Source organism: Stegostoma tigrinum, chromosome 6 (assembly GCF_030684315.1).
Source record: "Stegostoma tigrinum isolate sSteTig4 chromosome 6, sSteTig4.hap1, whole genome shotgun sequence".
NCBI lineage: Eukaryota > Metazoa > Chordata > Chondrichthyes > Orectolobiformes > Stegostomatidae > Stegostoma > Stegostoma tigrinum.
Genome location: NC_081359.1, coordinates 43,264,596 through 43,283,116, shown reverse-complemented (window position 1 = coordinate 43,283,116; position 18,521 = coordinate 43,264,596). Strand labels below are relative to the sequence as shown.

The window sequence follows — 18,521 nt, the reverse complement described above, 5'->3', positions numbered from 1 at the left end:
GAATATTTGAACAATATTTGATAATGCCATATAACTGCATTGTCAAATTACATCAGTTTAATTTCCAGAGAAAATGGGTAGATAAAGTAGAACCTTTTCATTTTCAATAATATACAAGGAATAATTGTTTCCAATTGAAAATTTATAAGAAATGTCTTGGCATACAAGCAGCTAAAAACTCAAGCATCACATAGAACGTCATTGACTTTTACCCAAAGTCCGGAGGCAGAAAATGCAATAATCCTCTGTATGCATTTCAGCATATAAAGAAGGATTAGAGGGAAACAGAAATGCTGCATGTGTCATGATCATGAGTACAATCAGAAATTGGTGTTTGTCACTAGCAAATGATTTAGTACTTCTAGCTGTCAACTGTCACATGGAATACTACACAAAAGATGGTGCACAAAGCTAACCAACTGCATAATTTATGAGCTAGAAAAACATCCAGCAAGTCAAATATTACAATTGAAATGTTTATTGAATACTGCAACTACTTGTGTCATGAAGACTGTATATTATGAAGTAGACAATCAAGACTACCGTGATATGTACCTAATGCTTATGATCTGCATACCTGTCTACCATTGATAGAAGTTTTCAGTTAAAAAAGAAAATGTGTCAATGTGTAATAAAAGCAACGCTTCTTCAAATAAAAATATTTCTTTCTCTTTTACTTGAAACCAACAAATCCTTTCACTGCACATTGGTTTCTATGATTTTGAAACAAATACTTCTCTAAAAATTCTACAAGATTCTGAAACTATGAATTATGTAAATTAAAAATCAGACAAGAGTAATGTTTTGTTTTTTAAGACATTACTATAAGCTTATTCCTCTAATTAATGCATATTTTATACAAATATCATATTTTACTACTTTGTGTCCACTTATCTTTGGGCCATATGTAGCCATCACATTAATATACACTCGTTAATATTATTCTGCTCAACAATGCTCAAATTTATAATCAAACTGGAGATGTGACTTAGGGTTCAGTACAGTAGATCTGGAAAAAATTGATATAGACGGTGACATCTGCCCTTCTGGCAGCATCATACATGTTGTGGATATGCTCATTGGAACCATCTGAGATGCCTTTGGGGTAGAGCTTCTGTCGCCAATGCTTCTTACTGTTATCGGTCAGAGTTACTGTTATCAAGTGAGGAAGGATATCCATATTGTGTTTTTAGTTTTATTGGGAAAATGCAGGAAGCAGACTGGAGGAATGACAGATCAGCAATGATCCAATTGAATGGTGGAACAGGTTCAGGAGTGAAATGGCTGACTCCTTTTTTTATTTGTTATGCTCTTATGGGAGGTTATGCTGGGCCTATGTAAAATGTTGGTTAGGCCACAACTAAAGTATAATGTGTAGATCTGGAATCCACATGATAGAAGGTTACAGAAAAGATTTACCAGGATGTTGCCTGGGCCAAGCAGGGACATGATTGAAATGTTAAAAATTGAGGGACATAGACAGGTAGACAGGAAGAAACTTTTTCCCTTGGTGCAGTGAGAACAACCCAAGTTTTTCCAACCTCTCCTCTTAGCTAATGGCCTCCATACCAGGCAATATCCTGAAACATCTTTTCTGTACCCTCTCCAAAGCTACCACATCCTTCTGGAAGTGTGGCGATCAGAATTGAACATAATATTCCAAATGTAGCCTAAAGGTTCTATAAAGCTGCAACATTACCTGTCAATTTTTAAACTCAGTGCCCTGGCCAATGAAGGCAAGTGTGCCATGTGTCTTGTTGACCAACTTCTCCACCTGCATTGCCACTTTCAGTGACCTGTGTGCCAGTACACCTAGATCCCTCTGCCTGTCAGTATTCTTAAAAGTTCTGCCATTTACTATATATTTTCCATTTGGATTAGACCTTCCGAAATCCATTACCTCACATTTTTCTGGACTAAACTCCATCTGCCATCTCTCTGTTCAAGTCACCAACCGATCTATATCCTGTTGATCTATATCATGCTGTATCCTCTGACAGTCCTCATTGCTGTCTGCAATTCCACCAACGTTTGTGTCATCCAGAAACTTACTAAACAAACCAGTTACATTTTCCTTCAAATCATTTATATATATTACAAATAGCAAAGGTCTCAATACTGATCCCTGAGGAATGCCACTAGTCACAGCCTTCCATTCAGAAACACACCCTTCCACTGCTACACTCTGTCTTCTATGATTGAGCCAGTTTTATTTTAATCCATCATGCAAGCTCAAGCTCACCCCGATCCCACATGACTTTACTTTCTGTATCAGTCTGCCATGAGGGAACTTGTCAAAGGCCTTACTGAAGCCCATTAGACAACATCCACTGCCCTACCCTCATCAATCATTTTCGTCACTTCCTCAAAAAACTCAATCAAGTTAGTGAGACATGACCTCTCCTTCACAAAAATATGTTGCCTCTCCCTAAAACACCCAGACATTTCCAAGTGGGAGTAACTCCTGTCTCGAAGAATCCTCTCCAATAATTTCTCTACCCCAGACATAAGGCTCACCGGCATGTAATTAGCTGCATTATCCCTGCCACCCTTCTTAAATAAAGAAACAAAAAAATATAACAATTGAAATAGCATTGACTACCATTGAGGAAGAGAGTTCCAAACTCCTGCTGCTTTTTGCAGGGAGAAGTACTTTCTAACATTTCTCCTCAATGACCTGAGTCTAGGTGTTGGGGTATGTCCCATCGTTCTAGAATCTTCCACCAGTCTTTATCTTTACATACTCTGCCTTTCCCTGTTAATATCCTGAAGATCTTAATTAGACCATCTCCTAAATCCTCGAGAATAAAGGCTTAATTGCTAATCTCTCCTCATAACCCCTTAAATCCAGTATAATCCTTCTAAATCTGCACTGAACTCCCTCCAGAGCCAAAACATCCTTCCTAATGTGTCTGACTGGGTCTAACTAGAGTTTTATATAAATACAACCTCATGCATGCAACTTTCTACTCCAGCCCTTTAGATATGAAAACCAGCATTCCATTAACCTTCTTCAATATTTTCTGCATCTTTTCATGGCAACATCCAAATCTCATTAGACATCCACTACTTTTAACTTTGTGCCTTCGAAAAAAACATCCTGATCTATCCTTTTGCGTTCTAAAATGGATAGCTTCTTACCTGTTCACCTAATCTATCAATATACTGTTCTAATTTAATGCTGTTGTCAATATTGTCTAAAATGCAACCCAATATTGTGCCATTAGCAAATTTAGATATCTTACTTTTTACACCATTATCCGTGTCATTAACGAACATTGTGAATAATTGTGGCCTCAACATAGATCCCTGCAAAACACCACTAATCACATCCTGCCAACGTGCATACTTACCCATTATGTCAACTGTCTGTTTACTGCCACTCAAACCTTTCCCTTTCCATGTCAGTAATTTGTGGACTCACAGTCTCATGTGGGACATTATCAAAAATCTTCTGGAAGTCCATATAAACAATATTCATTGACTCATTTCTATCCACCAACTTTGTCACCTCTTCAAAAAATATCCACCAGGTTTGTCAGAAATGGCCAGTTACCCTATTCTTGATTATAGAATCCAACAATTCTCCACCACAGATGTTAGGCTATCTGATCTGTAATTTGTTGGTTTCTCTCTGTCACTTTTCTGAAAGAGTGGAGCAACATATGCAAATTTCCAATTCAGAGGCACAACTCCTGAATCCAGAGAACTCCAAAAAATTATGATTAGGGCATTGGCAATGTGCTCTACTATCTTCTTTAATACCCGTTGATGGGAACCATCTGGTCCAGGGGATTTGTCACTCTTCAGTTCCATTAGTTTCTCTATCATTGATGATTTACTTATGCTAATATTATTCAGACCTTTTCCCTGATCCTCTGTTAATTTCATTGAGACTTCTGGCAAACTATGCTCTTTTTCTGCAGCGAATACAGAAGCAAAATAATTGTTCAGCATGTCTGTCAGCCTCCAGTGGGCCAATTGTAATCTTAACCAGCTGCTTTCCTGTTATATAACTATAAAATCTTATTGTGTTTTATCCCCTTGTAAGTTTCCTTTTATAAACCTTTTTAGTCACTTTTATAGGTCATTTTATGGCTCTTGTTGGTCTTTGTATCTGTCCTATTCTGTGGGATCTGTACTGTCCGTTGCATTTTTATAAGCCTTTTCTTTTAATTTTAAGCTGGTCCTTATCTCCTCAGATGTCCATGGTTGTTTTTTTTAATATGGCATGGAGCTTTTCCTTCTTATGGGTACCGATTGCTTCTAAATAGCACTGAAAATTTCCTTGAGCACACTCTACTGTTCCTGAGTTGCTCTATCTGTTAGCAGAGCTTCCCTGTTTACTGTGGACAGTCTTCTTCATTCTGTTAAAGTAAGCCTTCCTTAAGTGGAAAATTCTAGTATCTGGTCTTTGCTAATCTCTTACAATGCTATAGGAAACTTGATTATGATTTGATCACTTTTTGACAAATACTCACAATTAGGTCACTAATTAAATCAGACATTGCTTTCCACCTCGTCACATTCAAGACATAGTTTCTTACGGCAGTATCATAGAATATGAAAAGAGGCAATTTGGCCCATCAGGTCAACACTGACCTTTCTAAAGGTCATCCCACTCACACCTTTACCCTATTCTTGTAACCCTACATTTCCCATGATTAAGCTACGTCTGCATATCTTTGGAATTCACAAACTTTCTGGTTAGTGTTTGTCTGTCTTTCCCAGTTTATTATGATTAAAATCCTCCATTAATTCTACCCTGCTTTTGTTACATTGTTGCCTAATTTCAGCATTTAAACAGTCTAGCCCTTTCGAGCTGCTACCAGGTGATCTATACATGACACCTAATGTAGTTTTAGTTCCTTTACCAGGTCCTTAGTTCCACCCATAAGGTCTCCACTAGGTACTTTTCCCTTATTTCATCATACTGTTCTTCCTCTCACCTATCCCCTCCTCCCACCTCAAGCCGCACCTCCATTGCCCACCTACCAACCTCATCCTGCCTCCTTGACCTGTCCGTCCTCCCCAGACTGACCTATCCCCTCCCCACCTCCCCACCTATACTCTCCTCTCCACCCATCTTCTTCTCTATCCATCTTTGGTCCGCCTCCCCCCTCTCCCTATTTATTTCAGAACCCTCGACCCATCCCCCTCTCTGATGAAGGGTCTAGGCCCGAAACGTCAGCTTTTGTGCTCCTGAGATGCTGCTTGGCCTGCTGTGTTCATCTAGCTCCTCACATTTTATTCTATTGCCTTTATGTTTGTACTGTTTTATCAAATTTCCCTAAAATTTAATGATTGTTTGGTTTATAATGACATTCCCCCATTCGGTCCCTTCCTTTTACTTTCTGATAACAATCAACCCCATCACTAACCTGCAATCCTACATTTTCCATTACCTTTGATTTTATAATTTTCCATGTAACTGCATCTGTACCCCCATGATTTAATTTAATGCCTTATCTGAAGCTATTATGTGATTTGCCGTGACTATGGTGCCAGCATGATTTCAATGACGTCAGATCAGCTCCTTTCTTCCCAAACACAATAATGCAGTAGGCATGAAGGGTCTAGCCCCGAAACGTCAGCTTTTGTGCTCCTGAGATGCTACTTGGCCTGCTATGTTCATCCAGCTTCACACTTCGTTATCTTGGATTCTCCAGCACCTGCAGTTCCCATTATCTCTGAATGCAGTAGGGATTTCATTTCTATAGTTCACAAAAACAGACTATCCCAAAACACCCTTAGCCTGCTTCTATATTCTGCTGAGATCCAATAATGGAACTACCCTGCCACATAAATCATTTCAGTCATTCTTAATTCATATCATTCCCATATTTTCTGATTTCATGGTTTCTTTTCCCTGCTGGCCTGACAGTACAAGCATAGAATTAAGACAGTTTAGTCCCTCAAGGCTGCTCTATCATTCAACAGGTAAATGCTTGATCTAGCTGTGGTCTCATCTGCAGTTTCTTGACTGTCCCCCAAATTATTTGACTTTTTTGTCTGATAAAAATCAATCTGACTCAGCTTTGATTAAATTAAATGACACAACCCATATTGTTTTCTGGTGAAGGGAGTGCTGTACATTCCTCTAGCTGTCTCTGTTACCTGCATTTTTTAGGTGCTGTTGATTGCCTTTTTCCATCAGATCTCCTGTGATGATTCTACTCTGCACAGCAGAGCTTTCAAATCTTTTTCAGGAGTATCATCCACTGTGATTGACAAGGCATTAGACCATTGTAATTTCATATTGCAAACCTCTGTTGTCACCCATTGCCCTCCCTTCCAGGACCATGAGGATGCTGTTGTCAAGTGTCTACATTCAAATGGATCACTCTCTGTTATTTTTGATAGCCAAATATAACAAACTGCCATCCTCTTTCTTTCAGCTTTGCAAAGGGACTATTTCTTCTGCCACATGTTGGCACACTCCTCAATCAGATCACACTCCCTACCCCTTCCTATGGTAATGTCCCAGTTAAGTGCAACTGATGCAAAATCACCCAATTCATTTCTCTCCCCAGCATAAAAGCCATGTCCAAGTGAAGCAATAATTTATTGGTAAACATTTCAGTTGAATATATTGTATTGGTGCTCACACTATACTCTCCTGTAGCTTGATGATCAAACACAGACTGGGATACTGCTTTCTGAAGCAACTACAATCAGTCGGCAAACAGCAATTGAGACTGATATCCTAGTTATCTGAGAATTTAATTCTCCGCTACACTCACACTCTGAGCCTGCAGCCTTGGGTCTTCTACAGTTTTCCAGTGAATCTTGAGGGACTGTATTTCATCTTGTGATTACAATTTACATACTACCTGGCTCAATCTTGTGTTATCAAAATCAGATTATAACCATCACCTCATTTTTCCAGCAGTTACATCTAATTCCATTTCCTCTGGACCTGAATTTTGTCTGTTTACTTGTTCCATTATCATCCCTATCTGACATTTTATTATGTGTTTTGTGATTTAATCTCTCCAGCCAAGCAGTCCATTGTCAACCTTATCTTTTATCATTTTTGCTTGTTAAATGCCTTATTGACATCACAACTTACTTAATTAATAGTTAACTTTCTATCTTATCAAACATGATGGTCAGGCCAGGTGAGAATTATTCATAGGAATGTCAGAGTGGGTACCTGACAATTTCAGCTCACTGCTTCCTCCCTGGGACTATGGTTGATGTCCTGGGCTCTGAGCACACCAGGTGATGGTGAGTGCAGATTTGGAGCAAACCAATAGCTAAGAAGATGGAGGGCTGCCATCACAATATTACTAGTACCCAATATGTTTTCAGTCTAATATGAATGTGCATATTGCTAGACTTAGTTTTGAAATTGAGATGGGCCATGTGGATCAGGTGTCAGTGGGGAAAATTTAGAGGGCAATGATAATTGTATCATAATGTTTAGTCAAATCTGGAAAAGGATAGGGAACAACTTGGAGTAGCAATAATAATTTGACGGCAGGCTAACACCAAAATGGGATGAAACTGAGTCTGGTGCAGATAAATTCGCATCAAATGACGGCAGAGAAAATGTGTAACAGAACAACAAGCCACTTTTAAAGAAGACGGAGTTCAGACACAATCAAGGGACATTCTGGTGAAGGCAAAAGGTAGGGCAAATAAATCTAGAGTTCACTGGATGACAGAAGAGTTAAAAATTAACATGATGAAAGAATCTTGTGAGTGATGTTATTCAAGTAATATGTCTGAGAGACAAGCTGAATATAAATGTTCAGAGGGGACTTGAACAAAAACAAATTAGTGAAGCCAGGAGAGACTGTGAGAAGAGACAAACATACATCTAGTCAATGTATGGCAAAAGGAGTGAAGCTGATTAGAGACCAAAAAGATTTACACGTGGAGACAGGTGGCATTGGCAAATTATTAAATTAATATTTTATTTGTCTTTATCAGCGACTTGAATAGTTTAAAATCAATAAGAAATATGTATTAAATAAAAACTGAATGACCTGCAAAGGCAGAAACAAAATCAGAAATTGCTGGAAAAGCTTAGCAGGTCTAGCAGCATCTGTGGAGAGAAGTCAGAGTTAACATTTTAGATCATGTGGCATTTCTTCAGAACTTATGGTAGCTAAGAAAATGTCAGTTTATGGGAAGAAATAGGGTGGGGATTGGATTATGGAGTAAATGATAAGTGGGGATAGAACTCAAAGAAAACCCAAAAGAAGATGTATTTGTAGTCTGTGCATGTTTAAATGCACATAATCTACAGCACGTGGACTGCAGTGGTTCAGAAATGCAACTTAGCACAACCTTCGTATGGGTAACTAGGGGCAGGCAATAAATACTAGTCAGCCAGTGATAGCCACATCCATTGAACGAATGAAAAAAAATGATTCTGGTGCCTTATCACCAGAGATGGTTTAAGGAACAGTTGTTGGGAGTGATGAGTAAATATGTCCCTCTGAGACAGGCAAGACGGGGTAAGATAAAGGAACCTTGGATGACGAGAGCGGTGGAGCTTCTAGTGAAAAGGAAGAAGGTAGCTTACATAAGGTGGAGGAAGCTAGGGTCAAGTTCAGCTAGAGAGGATTACATGCAGGCAAGGAAGGAGCTCAAAAATGGTCTGAGGAGAGCCAGGAGGGGGCACGAGAAAGGCTTGGCAGAAGGAATCCGGGAAAACACAAAGGCATTTTACACTTACGTGAGGAATAAGAGAATGGTCAAAGAAAGAGTAGGGCCGATCAGGGATAGCATAGGGAACTTGTGTGTGGAGCCTGAGGAGGTAGGGGAAGCCCTAAATGAGTTTTTTGCTTCTGTCTTTACGAAAGAAACGACCTGTGTAGTGAATGAAACCTTTGAAGAGCAGGTGTGCATGCTGGAATGGATAGAGATAGAGGAAGCTGATGTACTGAAAATTTTGTCAAACATTAAGATTGACAAGTCGCCAGGCCCGGATCAGATTTGTCCTCGGCTGCTTTGGGAAGCGAGAAATGCAATTGCTTCGCCACTTGCGAAGATCTTTGCATCCTCGCTCTCCACTGGAGTCGTACCTGAGGACTGGAGAGAGGCAAATGTAATTCCTCTCTTCAAGAAAGGAAATAGGGAAATCCCCGGCAATTATAGACCGGTAAGTCTCACGTCTGTCGTCTGCAAGGTGTTAGAAAGGATTCTGAGGGATAAGATTTATGACCATCTGGAAGAGCATGGCTTGATCAAATACAGTCAACACGGCTTTGTGAGGGGTAGGTCATGCCTTACAAACCTTATAGAGTTTTTTGAGGATGTGACTAGTAAGGTTGATGAGGGTCAAGCTGTGGATGTGGTGTATATGGACTTCAGTAAGGCATTTGATAAGGTTCCCCATGGAAGGCTCATTCAGAAGGTCAGGAGGAATGGGATACAGGGGAACTTAGCTGCTTGGATACAGAATTGGCTGGCCAACAGAAGACAGCGAGTGGTAGTAGAAGGAAAATATTCTGCCTGGAAGTCAGTGGTGAGTGGGGTTCCACAGGGCTCTGTCCTTGGGCCTCTACTGTTTGTAATTTTTATTAATGACTTGGACGAGGGAATTGAAGGATGGGTCAGCAAGTTTGCAGACGACACAAAGGTCGGAGGTGTCGTTGACAGTGTAGAGGGCTGTTGTAGGCTGCAGCGGGACATTGACAGGATGCAGAGATGGGCTGAGAGGTGGCAGATGGAGTTCAACCTGGATAAATGCGAGGTGATGCATTTTGGAAGGTCGAATTTGAAAGCTGAGTACAGGATTAAGGATAGGATTCTTGGCAGCGTGGAGGAACAGAGGGATCTTGGTGTGCAGATACATAGATCCCTTAAAATGGCCACCCAAGTGGACAGGGTTGTTAAGAAAGCATATGGTGTTTTGGCTTTCATTAACAGGGGGATTGAGTTTAAGAGTCGTGAGATCTTGTTGCAGCTCTATAAAACTTTGGTTAGACCGCACTTGGAATACTGCGTCCAGTTCTGGGCGCCCTATTATAGGAAAGATGTGGATGCTTTGGAGAGGGTTCAGAGGAGGTTTACCAGGATGCTGCCTGGACTGGAGGGCTTATCTTATGAAGAGAGGTTGACTGAGCTCGGTCTCTTTTCATTGGAGAAAAGGAGGAGGAGAGGGGACCTAATTGAGGTATACAAGATAATGAGAGGCATAGATAGAGTTGATAGCCAGAGACTATTTCCCAGGGCAGAAATGGCTAGCACGAGGGGTCATAGTTTTAAGCTGGTTGGTGGAAAGTATAGAGGGGATGTCAGAGGCAGGTTCTTTACGCAGAGAGTTGTGAGAGCATGGAATGCGTTGCCAGCAGCAGTTGTGGAAGCAAGGTCATTGGGGTCATTTAAGAGACTGCTGGACATGCATATGGTCACAGAAATTTGAGGGTGCATCCATGAGGATCAATGGTCGGCACAACATTGTGGGCTGAAGGGCCTGTTCTGTGCTGTACTGTTCTATGTTCTATGTTCTATGTTATCCACTTTGAGATGAATTCAATAATAATGAGGCAAACTAGAAATTATGTTGGCTCTGGCTATAATTTACCAATCTTTCTTAGACTAAGGTGGTACTAGGTGATTGGAGAATTGCAACAGTTATGCCCTTATGCAAAAGAGTTTAAAGAGAAATACAGTCAATTAACCTTAGCTATTGAAATTTGGTACATAATGAATAATCATTTGGGAAAATGCAAGTTAGCTAAGGAAAGCCCCCCCTTTTTTTGGTTAACCAACTTGCTATACTCTTTTGATGAGGTTATAAAAATGCTTAATGAGGGCAAAGATGTGGTGTACATAAATTTCCAAAGGCATTTGATGCAATGCTGTTTATCCAGGCCTGTGAGCAAAATTATAACTCATAAACTTAAATGGGATAGTATAAACATGAATTCAAACCTTTTTGAGTGGCAAGAAACAGAAAGCAGTAGTGAATTGCTGTTTTTTACGATCAGAAGGAGGTTTGTGACAGAGTTCCTTGGAGTAAGAGTTAGGACCATTCTTCCTCCAACCTTAACCCTGATATATCAAATGACTTCGACTTTGGTGTACAGTGCGCAGTTTGAAAATACATGGATGATACAAAATTCGTATTGTGAACAGGGATCAAGGTGATATAGAACTTTACAAGAACATAGATTGATGACAGATAAATTTAACTGTAGACAATTGTCCAGTAATTTGTTTTGGTGGGAGGAACACAGAGGCATTAAACAGTAAAAGGTGGAATTGTAAATGGATCAGGTACAATCAGGTATAATAGGGCTACAGACATTAAATGGGGCTAATGTAACCAGGACATCAAACCATATGCTATCAAGGCTCTCAGTAAAGCAAAATGGATGAAAGCTACAATCAACTGATCGTGAGTGTTTATAAACAATTTACAGGTGCCACTGAGGATCAGATGACAGTTAAAGTAGTGATAGAGACACTGCAGACTCAGAATAGTACCAGTTTAACTAAGTAGATCAGTCTCAAGAGTGGGCAGAATCCAGGAGTGCAGAACACTGCAGGTTTCACTCCATGGACGTAGCAAGGTACATGGTGAGAGCAATATAATTTTACATCATAAAGGAGCAGTAGGATGTGGAATGCATGTGCATAAATCACTGGATATGGCAGGATTGGATGGGACAGCAGTTAAGGCATCGCGTCCCAGTCTTTACTGACATGCAGCTGAAAAACAAGGAAGTTATGATGAAAGCACTGGTTTTGCCTCAACTGCCTCCAATTCTGGGTGGCACACTTGGGTAGAAATATGACGGCATTAGAGAAGCAATGCAGGAAGAATTCCTAAGAATGGTTCCAGCAATCAGGACCTTCAGTTGTGTAGACAGCTTTGTGAAGTTGTGATTTGTCCCCCTGGAAAATACTGAGAGGACATTTAATTGGGGTCTTCAAAATCATGACCAAAATGGACACAGTAGGTGCAAGTAAATTGTTCCCTTCTGGTATTCAGATCAGGGACCAGAGGAACAGATTTAACGCAATTGACAAAAAAGTAATGGCAAACAAACACTTCTTCATGCAGCAAGGTTAGGTCTAGAATGCTCTGAAGATCATTCCAGACACTGTTCCAAACAATGATAAGTGCCTTTCAAATTCTTCAGAAGCTATTGTTCATAACATGGGACTTGGCATATTATTGAGAATGAAGAGTGATAGCTACCTGGAATACTCTTCCGTTCATGCATTGTCAGGGACAGGATTACATTTCAAGATCCCTTCTCCATGTGGTGTGGATAGAGCCACAGTGCTGTTCTGAAGGAATTCCAGATTTTTGACCCAGTAACAATGAAGGAATGGTGATATGTTTCCAAGTCAGTGTTGTGTGAGATTTGGAGGGGAATCTGCACACGGTGCTGTTCCATGCATCATCTGCTCCTGTTCTTCTAGAGGTAGAGGTCATAGTTTGGAAGGGTGGTTTGCAAAGGATCCCTTATGGGTTGCTTCACATTTTAATTATTTTTGTATTATAATATAGGATTGTGCAGATTCGGCTGACAAATCTAAAAGTAACTCATGCGTAATGCATTCCACTTGCGGTGATGTAACTCAATTATTCATTCCTATCTTCAATTCACCAACTCTATCCTCATACCTTGTAAATAAATGATTGAAAATCATATAAATATTCAGATCAGGTAACAAAGGGGAGACTATATTAGACAATTGTACAGTAAAATATCAAGTAATTCAGATGTATCTGGCATAAGGTGCTTTGATTACCTATGGAAGGAAATACCAAGCAATGCCATACCCAGAGGTATAACAAAGGCAAGACACTAAACTGCAATTGACCATTATACATTGTAGGGATCAATAAATTTCCATGTGTTATGTTGGTTGACATAAACATAAATATCATACAACAACTTGGAATTACAATTTGAAACATACAAATTGGCATACTGTCCATTGTGGTCCTGTTGCATCTTTGAAAGTGCTGTCCATTTAGTCCCATTCCTCAGCTTTATTGCCCTACCAATTTTTCCTTTTCAAGTTATATGCAATTATCTTTTATAAATTTCCATCAAGTCAGTTTCCACCTCGCTTTCAGCAGTGCATTCAAGCCAAATCATCATTATTCTCTGCACGCGAAATTTGTAAGTTTGTCTCTGGGTTCCTGATTTTTCTTTTACTCTAAAGTTTCTCTTTGTTTACTCTGTCAGATCCCTTATGATTTTGAACATTTCTGTTAAAACCAAATGCCATTGTTTTATGTTTTGCTTTGTTAAATTGAAGGGGTGAAATGAGGACTACAAGCCAGGCACTTTCCACAAACAGTTTTGGCTGGATGTATTCCTAAATGTATTTATTCTTTTGCTCTCTGAATTTGTAATAAATCTTTAATCTGTGAGCATTACAGTTAAAGGAGAACTTTTATCTCGCCTTAGAAAATTCTATGACTGCAATAAAGGTTGGTCATTATAGTGACTAACTTTGAGTCGTTGATTTTGAGATGCTTAACCTTGCAGGTAGCTGATAGGCTATTGTCTGGTTTCCCTTTTGGGTGTGGTTTCCTATTTTGTTTTTACCTGCTGAGCCTTTAAAATTTTACAGCAGGTTTCAGGTTCTTCTGGCTGGTTTCATGAGAGTGAGGATGGCAGGGTGAATGTGTAAGGAAAGACTGCTTTACAGGGAAGTTGTGTTGTCTCCATCAGGTTAAATCAGCCAAAACAGGGCCCAGAACTTCAAGAAACACAGGAGAGAAGGTTAAAATGTCTTTTTTTTAAAACATGGCTGGAGGTAGGTGGGCTTCCATGAGTAACAAGACAACATTGCATCCCACCCTGCATTCAAAGCCTTATGCATAGTAGTGCTCCTAAACCTGACATCTCTCAACAATCCTAATCAGTACCTGGATGTTTTCCATCTGGAAATCAGTGCTGGAGATTGGGGCCAATAACAGTAAAAAAAAGATTAGTAATGGAGATTGGGGCCAGTAGCTGGGCGGAATTGGGTAGATGGAAAACATCCAGGTACTGATTCGGATTGTGGAGAGATGTCAGGTTTAGGAGCAATACTATGAATAAGGCTTTGAATGCAGGGTGGGATGCAATGTTGTCTTGTTACTCATGGAGGCCCACCTACCTCCAGCTGTGTTAAAAAAAAGACATTTTAATCTTCTCTCCTGTGTTTCTTGAAGTTCTGAGTCCTGTTTTGGTTGATTTAACCTGATGGAGACAACACAACTTCCCTGTAAAGCAGTCTTTCCTTACACATTCACCCTGCCATCCTCACTCTCATGAAAACCAGCCAGAAGAACCTGAAACCTGCTGTAAAATTACAAAGGTTCAGCTCCTGTTGTCTGGATCCCCTTATTTGCCCACTCAGGGCCACATCTTTCTGACTCTGACCAAATCAGCATAGTCTATCCTGAATAGTCTGACTGCAGCTGTGCAGATTCCACTGCTTGAAAGAGCAGAAAAGTACTGGGAGTTGATGGAATGCTTATGGATCACTGCAGGGGTGGAGGGGATTCACTAAGATTTCAATTATTTTAAGATAGTAAGAACTGCACATGCTGGGGTCAGAGATAACACAGCAGAGCTACAGGAACACAGCAGGCCAGGCAGCATCGGAGGAGAAGGAAAGTTGACGTTTCTGGTCGGGGAAGCGTAGTTTAGGTAGCTGTGGGAGTCGGTGGGCTTGAAATAGATGTTGGTTTTGAGGCAGTCACCATAGATGGAGACAGAGAGGTCCAGGAAGGAGAGAGAGGTATCAGAGATGGGGTGAAAGGTGTTAGTAAAGTTGATGGTTATTCAAGTTCCTCATGGGAGGAGCTTCCTATAGATGAAGGGGTTGGCCATGGGAAGCTATGCCTGCCTCTTCGTAGGACACCTGGAACAGTTCCTCTTCCATTGCTACACTGGCAGTATCCCCCACCTCTTCCTCTGCTACATTGATGACTGTATTAGCGCACCTCATGATCTCACGTGGAGCTTGAACAGTTCACCAACTTTACTAACACCTTTCAGCCCAACCTCAAGTTCATCTGGACCTCTTGGTCTCCATCTCTGGTGACCACCTCGAAACTGACATCTATTTCAAGCCTACCGGCTCTCACAGCTACCTCAACTACACCTCCTCTCACCCACCTTCTGGCAAGAATGTGGTCCCCTATTCCCAACTCTCCACCTCCACCCTGTCTGCCCCCCAAGATGGAACGTTCCACTCCTGAACATCCCAAATGTCCTCCTATTTCAAGGGCTGCAACATCTCCCCGCTTCGGTGGTCAAAAATACTGTCAACTGCATGTCTTGTGTTTCCCACATTTCTGCCCTCACATCCTTTCCCCCCAACAAAAACAAAGACAGAATTCCCCTTGTCCTCCCATATCATCCCACTAATCTCTGGATTCAATACATCATTCTCCACCACTTCTGCCATTGACACTCTGACCCCACAACCAAAGGTATATTTCCCTCACTACCCCATCTGCCTTTTATTGGGATCGCTCTCTCCTCAACTCCCTTTTCCACTCCACACTCCCCATAGCCCCACCATCCCTGGCACCTTTCCCAGCAACCGCAGGAACTGCTACTCAATTCAAGGCACCAGACAAACCTTTCACATTAGACAGAGATTCACTTGCACATCTGTCAATGTGGTCTATTGCATCTGCTGTTCCCCATGTGGCCTCCTCTACAATCGGTGAGAGCAAGCAGAAGCTCGGAGACTGCTTCGTAGAGCATTGTGCTCTGTTCATGACAAATGACAACACCTTCCGGTCACGAACCATTTCAACTCCCCTTCTCACTCCCTGGGTGACATATCTTTCCTGGGTCTCCTCCAGTGTCACAATGATGCCACCTGGAAAACGGAGGAGCAACACCTCATATTCCGCCTTAGGAACCTACAGCCCAATGGCCTAAATGTGTATTTTACCAGTTTCAAAACCTCCCTACTCCTGGCTTAATCCCAAGATCAACCCTCCCTCTCATCCCGCCTCCTTGACCTGACACAGCCTGTCCATCTTCTCCCCCACCTATCCACCCCTCCCACCTCATTGGCAATCCCCATCACTCCCTACCTGCACTCACCTATCACCATCCCACCCTCCCTTCCCCATCCCCATCCCTCCTCTCTCTATTTCAGAGCTCTCTTCCCCCGTACCATTTCTGAAGAAGTGTCCCGATCCGAAACATCAATTTTCCTGCTCTTCTGGTGCTGCCTGGCCTGCTGTATTCCTCCAGCTCCACACTACAATTATTTTCATGTTATCTGAGCCATAAAAATCAGGGCCTTAGGAATTAAAACTCAGTGGGCTATCAGAGAGAACTATGATCTTCAACTTTTAATGAAAATGATCACATCACAGTGCACTGCTTGGAAACAAAATTAAAGACTTCCCGAAAACATGTTTTCATTCATGGCAGGAGGAACAAAATGTCCTAAATACAGTAACAAAAATTGCTGTTTTGTTTTGGATGTTAAGCATCTGGAGTTTTTTGGTTTTTCTTTTCAGTCCCCTGAATACATTTCTATCTCCCAGTTGATTCTGTGTTGCAACCATGAATTTTGCAATATGTTAACTTGCCGACAACTATTTCTTCTTTTCCTAACAAAGCAGATTTATAAACTCCATAGAGGTCACCGCTTGTCCTTACATCATTTTGAGCATATATGTTAGATTGTAGTTGGTGACGTCTTCAACATCCTATACGGTTACACTGTGTGAACTGAATGCATACAGTTCTTTGAAACAGCTGTGTAGTGTTTATTCCATAAGAATCGGAAAAGAATAAAATTCATTAGTGATCCTACTTGCAGATTCTGGGCAAAGCTTTACCAGAGTTCTGAACACACCATTTCATGACTCATGCTTCAGAAAGCAGCTACTTATTGGAGATTACAGAAAACACAGGTTTGAAATTTCTGATCTTCAGTTTAAATTTATTTGCATTATTATTTCTCCTGCAGCATTTAAAACACAATTAAATAGCTTTGCCACAGAAGTAGACTTTTTTTTATTTCATAGGAAAACAGCCACTACACTACATAATCTTTCGGATACCAACCAGCCCGCACCACTTCATCAGTCTATTCTCAGTTATCAGTAAATAGAGGCGTTATCAACAGTGCTAACAATTGTCTGACCATCTCTGATGTAACTACAGTGATAGTTCCAGCAGAGTTAATCATGGGGAAAGGACTCCACACAAGTTTAAATCTGATCTTTCTAGACATGTTGGGGAGAGTGAAACAGCATCAGGAATGCCAATGCCAAACACAAGACTCCTTTAAGTGAGAGAGATAATTTACTTCAGGGGACCAAGTTTAGTGCTGAAACCCATGGAAATAGCCCTGGATAAGAGGCATGGTCGATGCAAGGTTAGGTCCTGTGACGTGCTAAGTTCAAATAGTTGAGGCAGTGCTGCACAACCATGAGGACCACATGAAAGCTGCAAACTTGCAAACAGAGCAGGAGCAAAATATACATGGCTCCTCAGAGCAGTTGGAAAGGCTGTTGGAACCAATATATTCTCCCCCTCCATCCAGCCTGGAAGAAACCATGGAGTCTGAGAGATAGTGAGAACTGCCGATGCTGGAGTCAGAGATAACACAATGTGGAGCTGGAGGAACACAGCAGGCCAGGCAGCACCGAAGCAGCAGGAAAGCTGATGTTTCAGGTTGGGACATTTCTTCAGAAATAGGGGACAGGGAAGGGGTCTCTGAAGTAAATAGAGAGAGGAGGGGTGGGGCTGGGGAAGGTAGTTGGGATGGTGATTGGTCAATGCAGGTAGGATCAGAATTATTGATTAGGGTCCAGGGAGATTTACTGAACTCAGACACACTTCAGGACTTATATAAAGTAATGAAACTTTCACAGAATCTGATAACAGGATTCCAGGCTGACAAGACTGCATTGCACAACTGCTCACAAGAGATGAAGGGAGATCTGCATAGTGCTACAATGTCAGAAAATGAGTAGTGTAATAGTAAGGCTCTGAGAAGAATTCAAAACTTTAAAGTCACATGCAGCACTTCTATTCACACAATTTTCTGGTGCAGGTTTAGGAATATTTTTTGATGTTTAAAGATTCTATCAGATATGTGTTTGAATTTCAAAGTGAATGAGTGTATGAACAGAAAACAATGGAAAGAAGCAGCATTGAGTGAAGAAAGAAATGAAATTAAAACTTGAAGTCCATGACCTTACGTCATTACATGCACGACAGGTTTAAGGGAGTATAGAGAGCTCTTCTGGTTTCCTTTATACTAAGGCTGACTGCAATGTTCAACTTTTAACTTTGTTCCTTGTTTCTTTCTATTTTGTTCTTAAATTTCTGTACCCAGGTACTTGTGCGTAACAAAGCGCTATGTGTGATGACATTGAAAACTTTTCACTGTACTCATGTATTTTTGTACTGAAGCACATGTGGCAATAAAGTCGAAATCTAAAATCTAAAATCTAAAATCATTGCGCACTATTTCTTTGGATATTGCAGGTTTGTAACTTAAAGCTAATGGATTCGGTTTGAGGAGTACTGATACCTCCTTCTGCACAGTCACTCTAC

General features: G+C 40.9%; 1 protein-coding gene across 1 annotated transcript in view; it reads right to left on the bottom strand.

The window, feature by feature from the left end:
- gpc6a (glypican 6a) overlaps positions 1–18,521 on the bottom strand; it is a 936,149-nt gene that overhangs the window by 58,735 nt on the left and 858,893 nt on the right. The gene's annotated exons all lie outside the window — the stretch shown is intronic.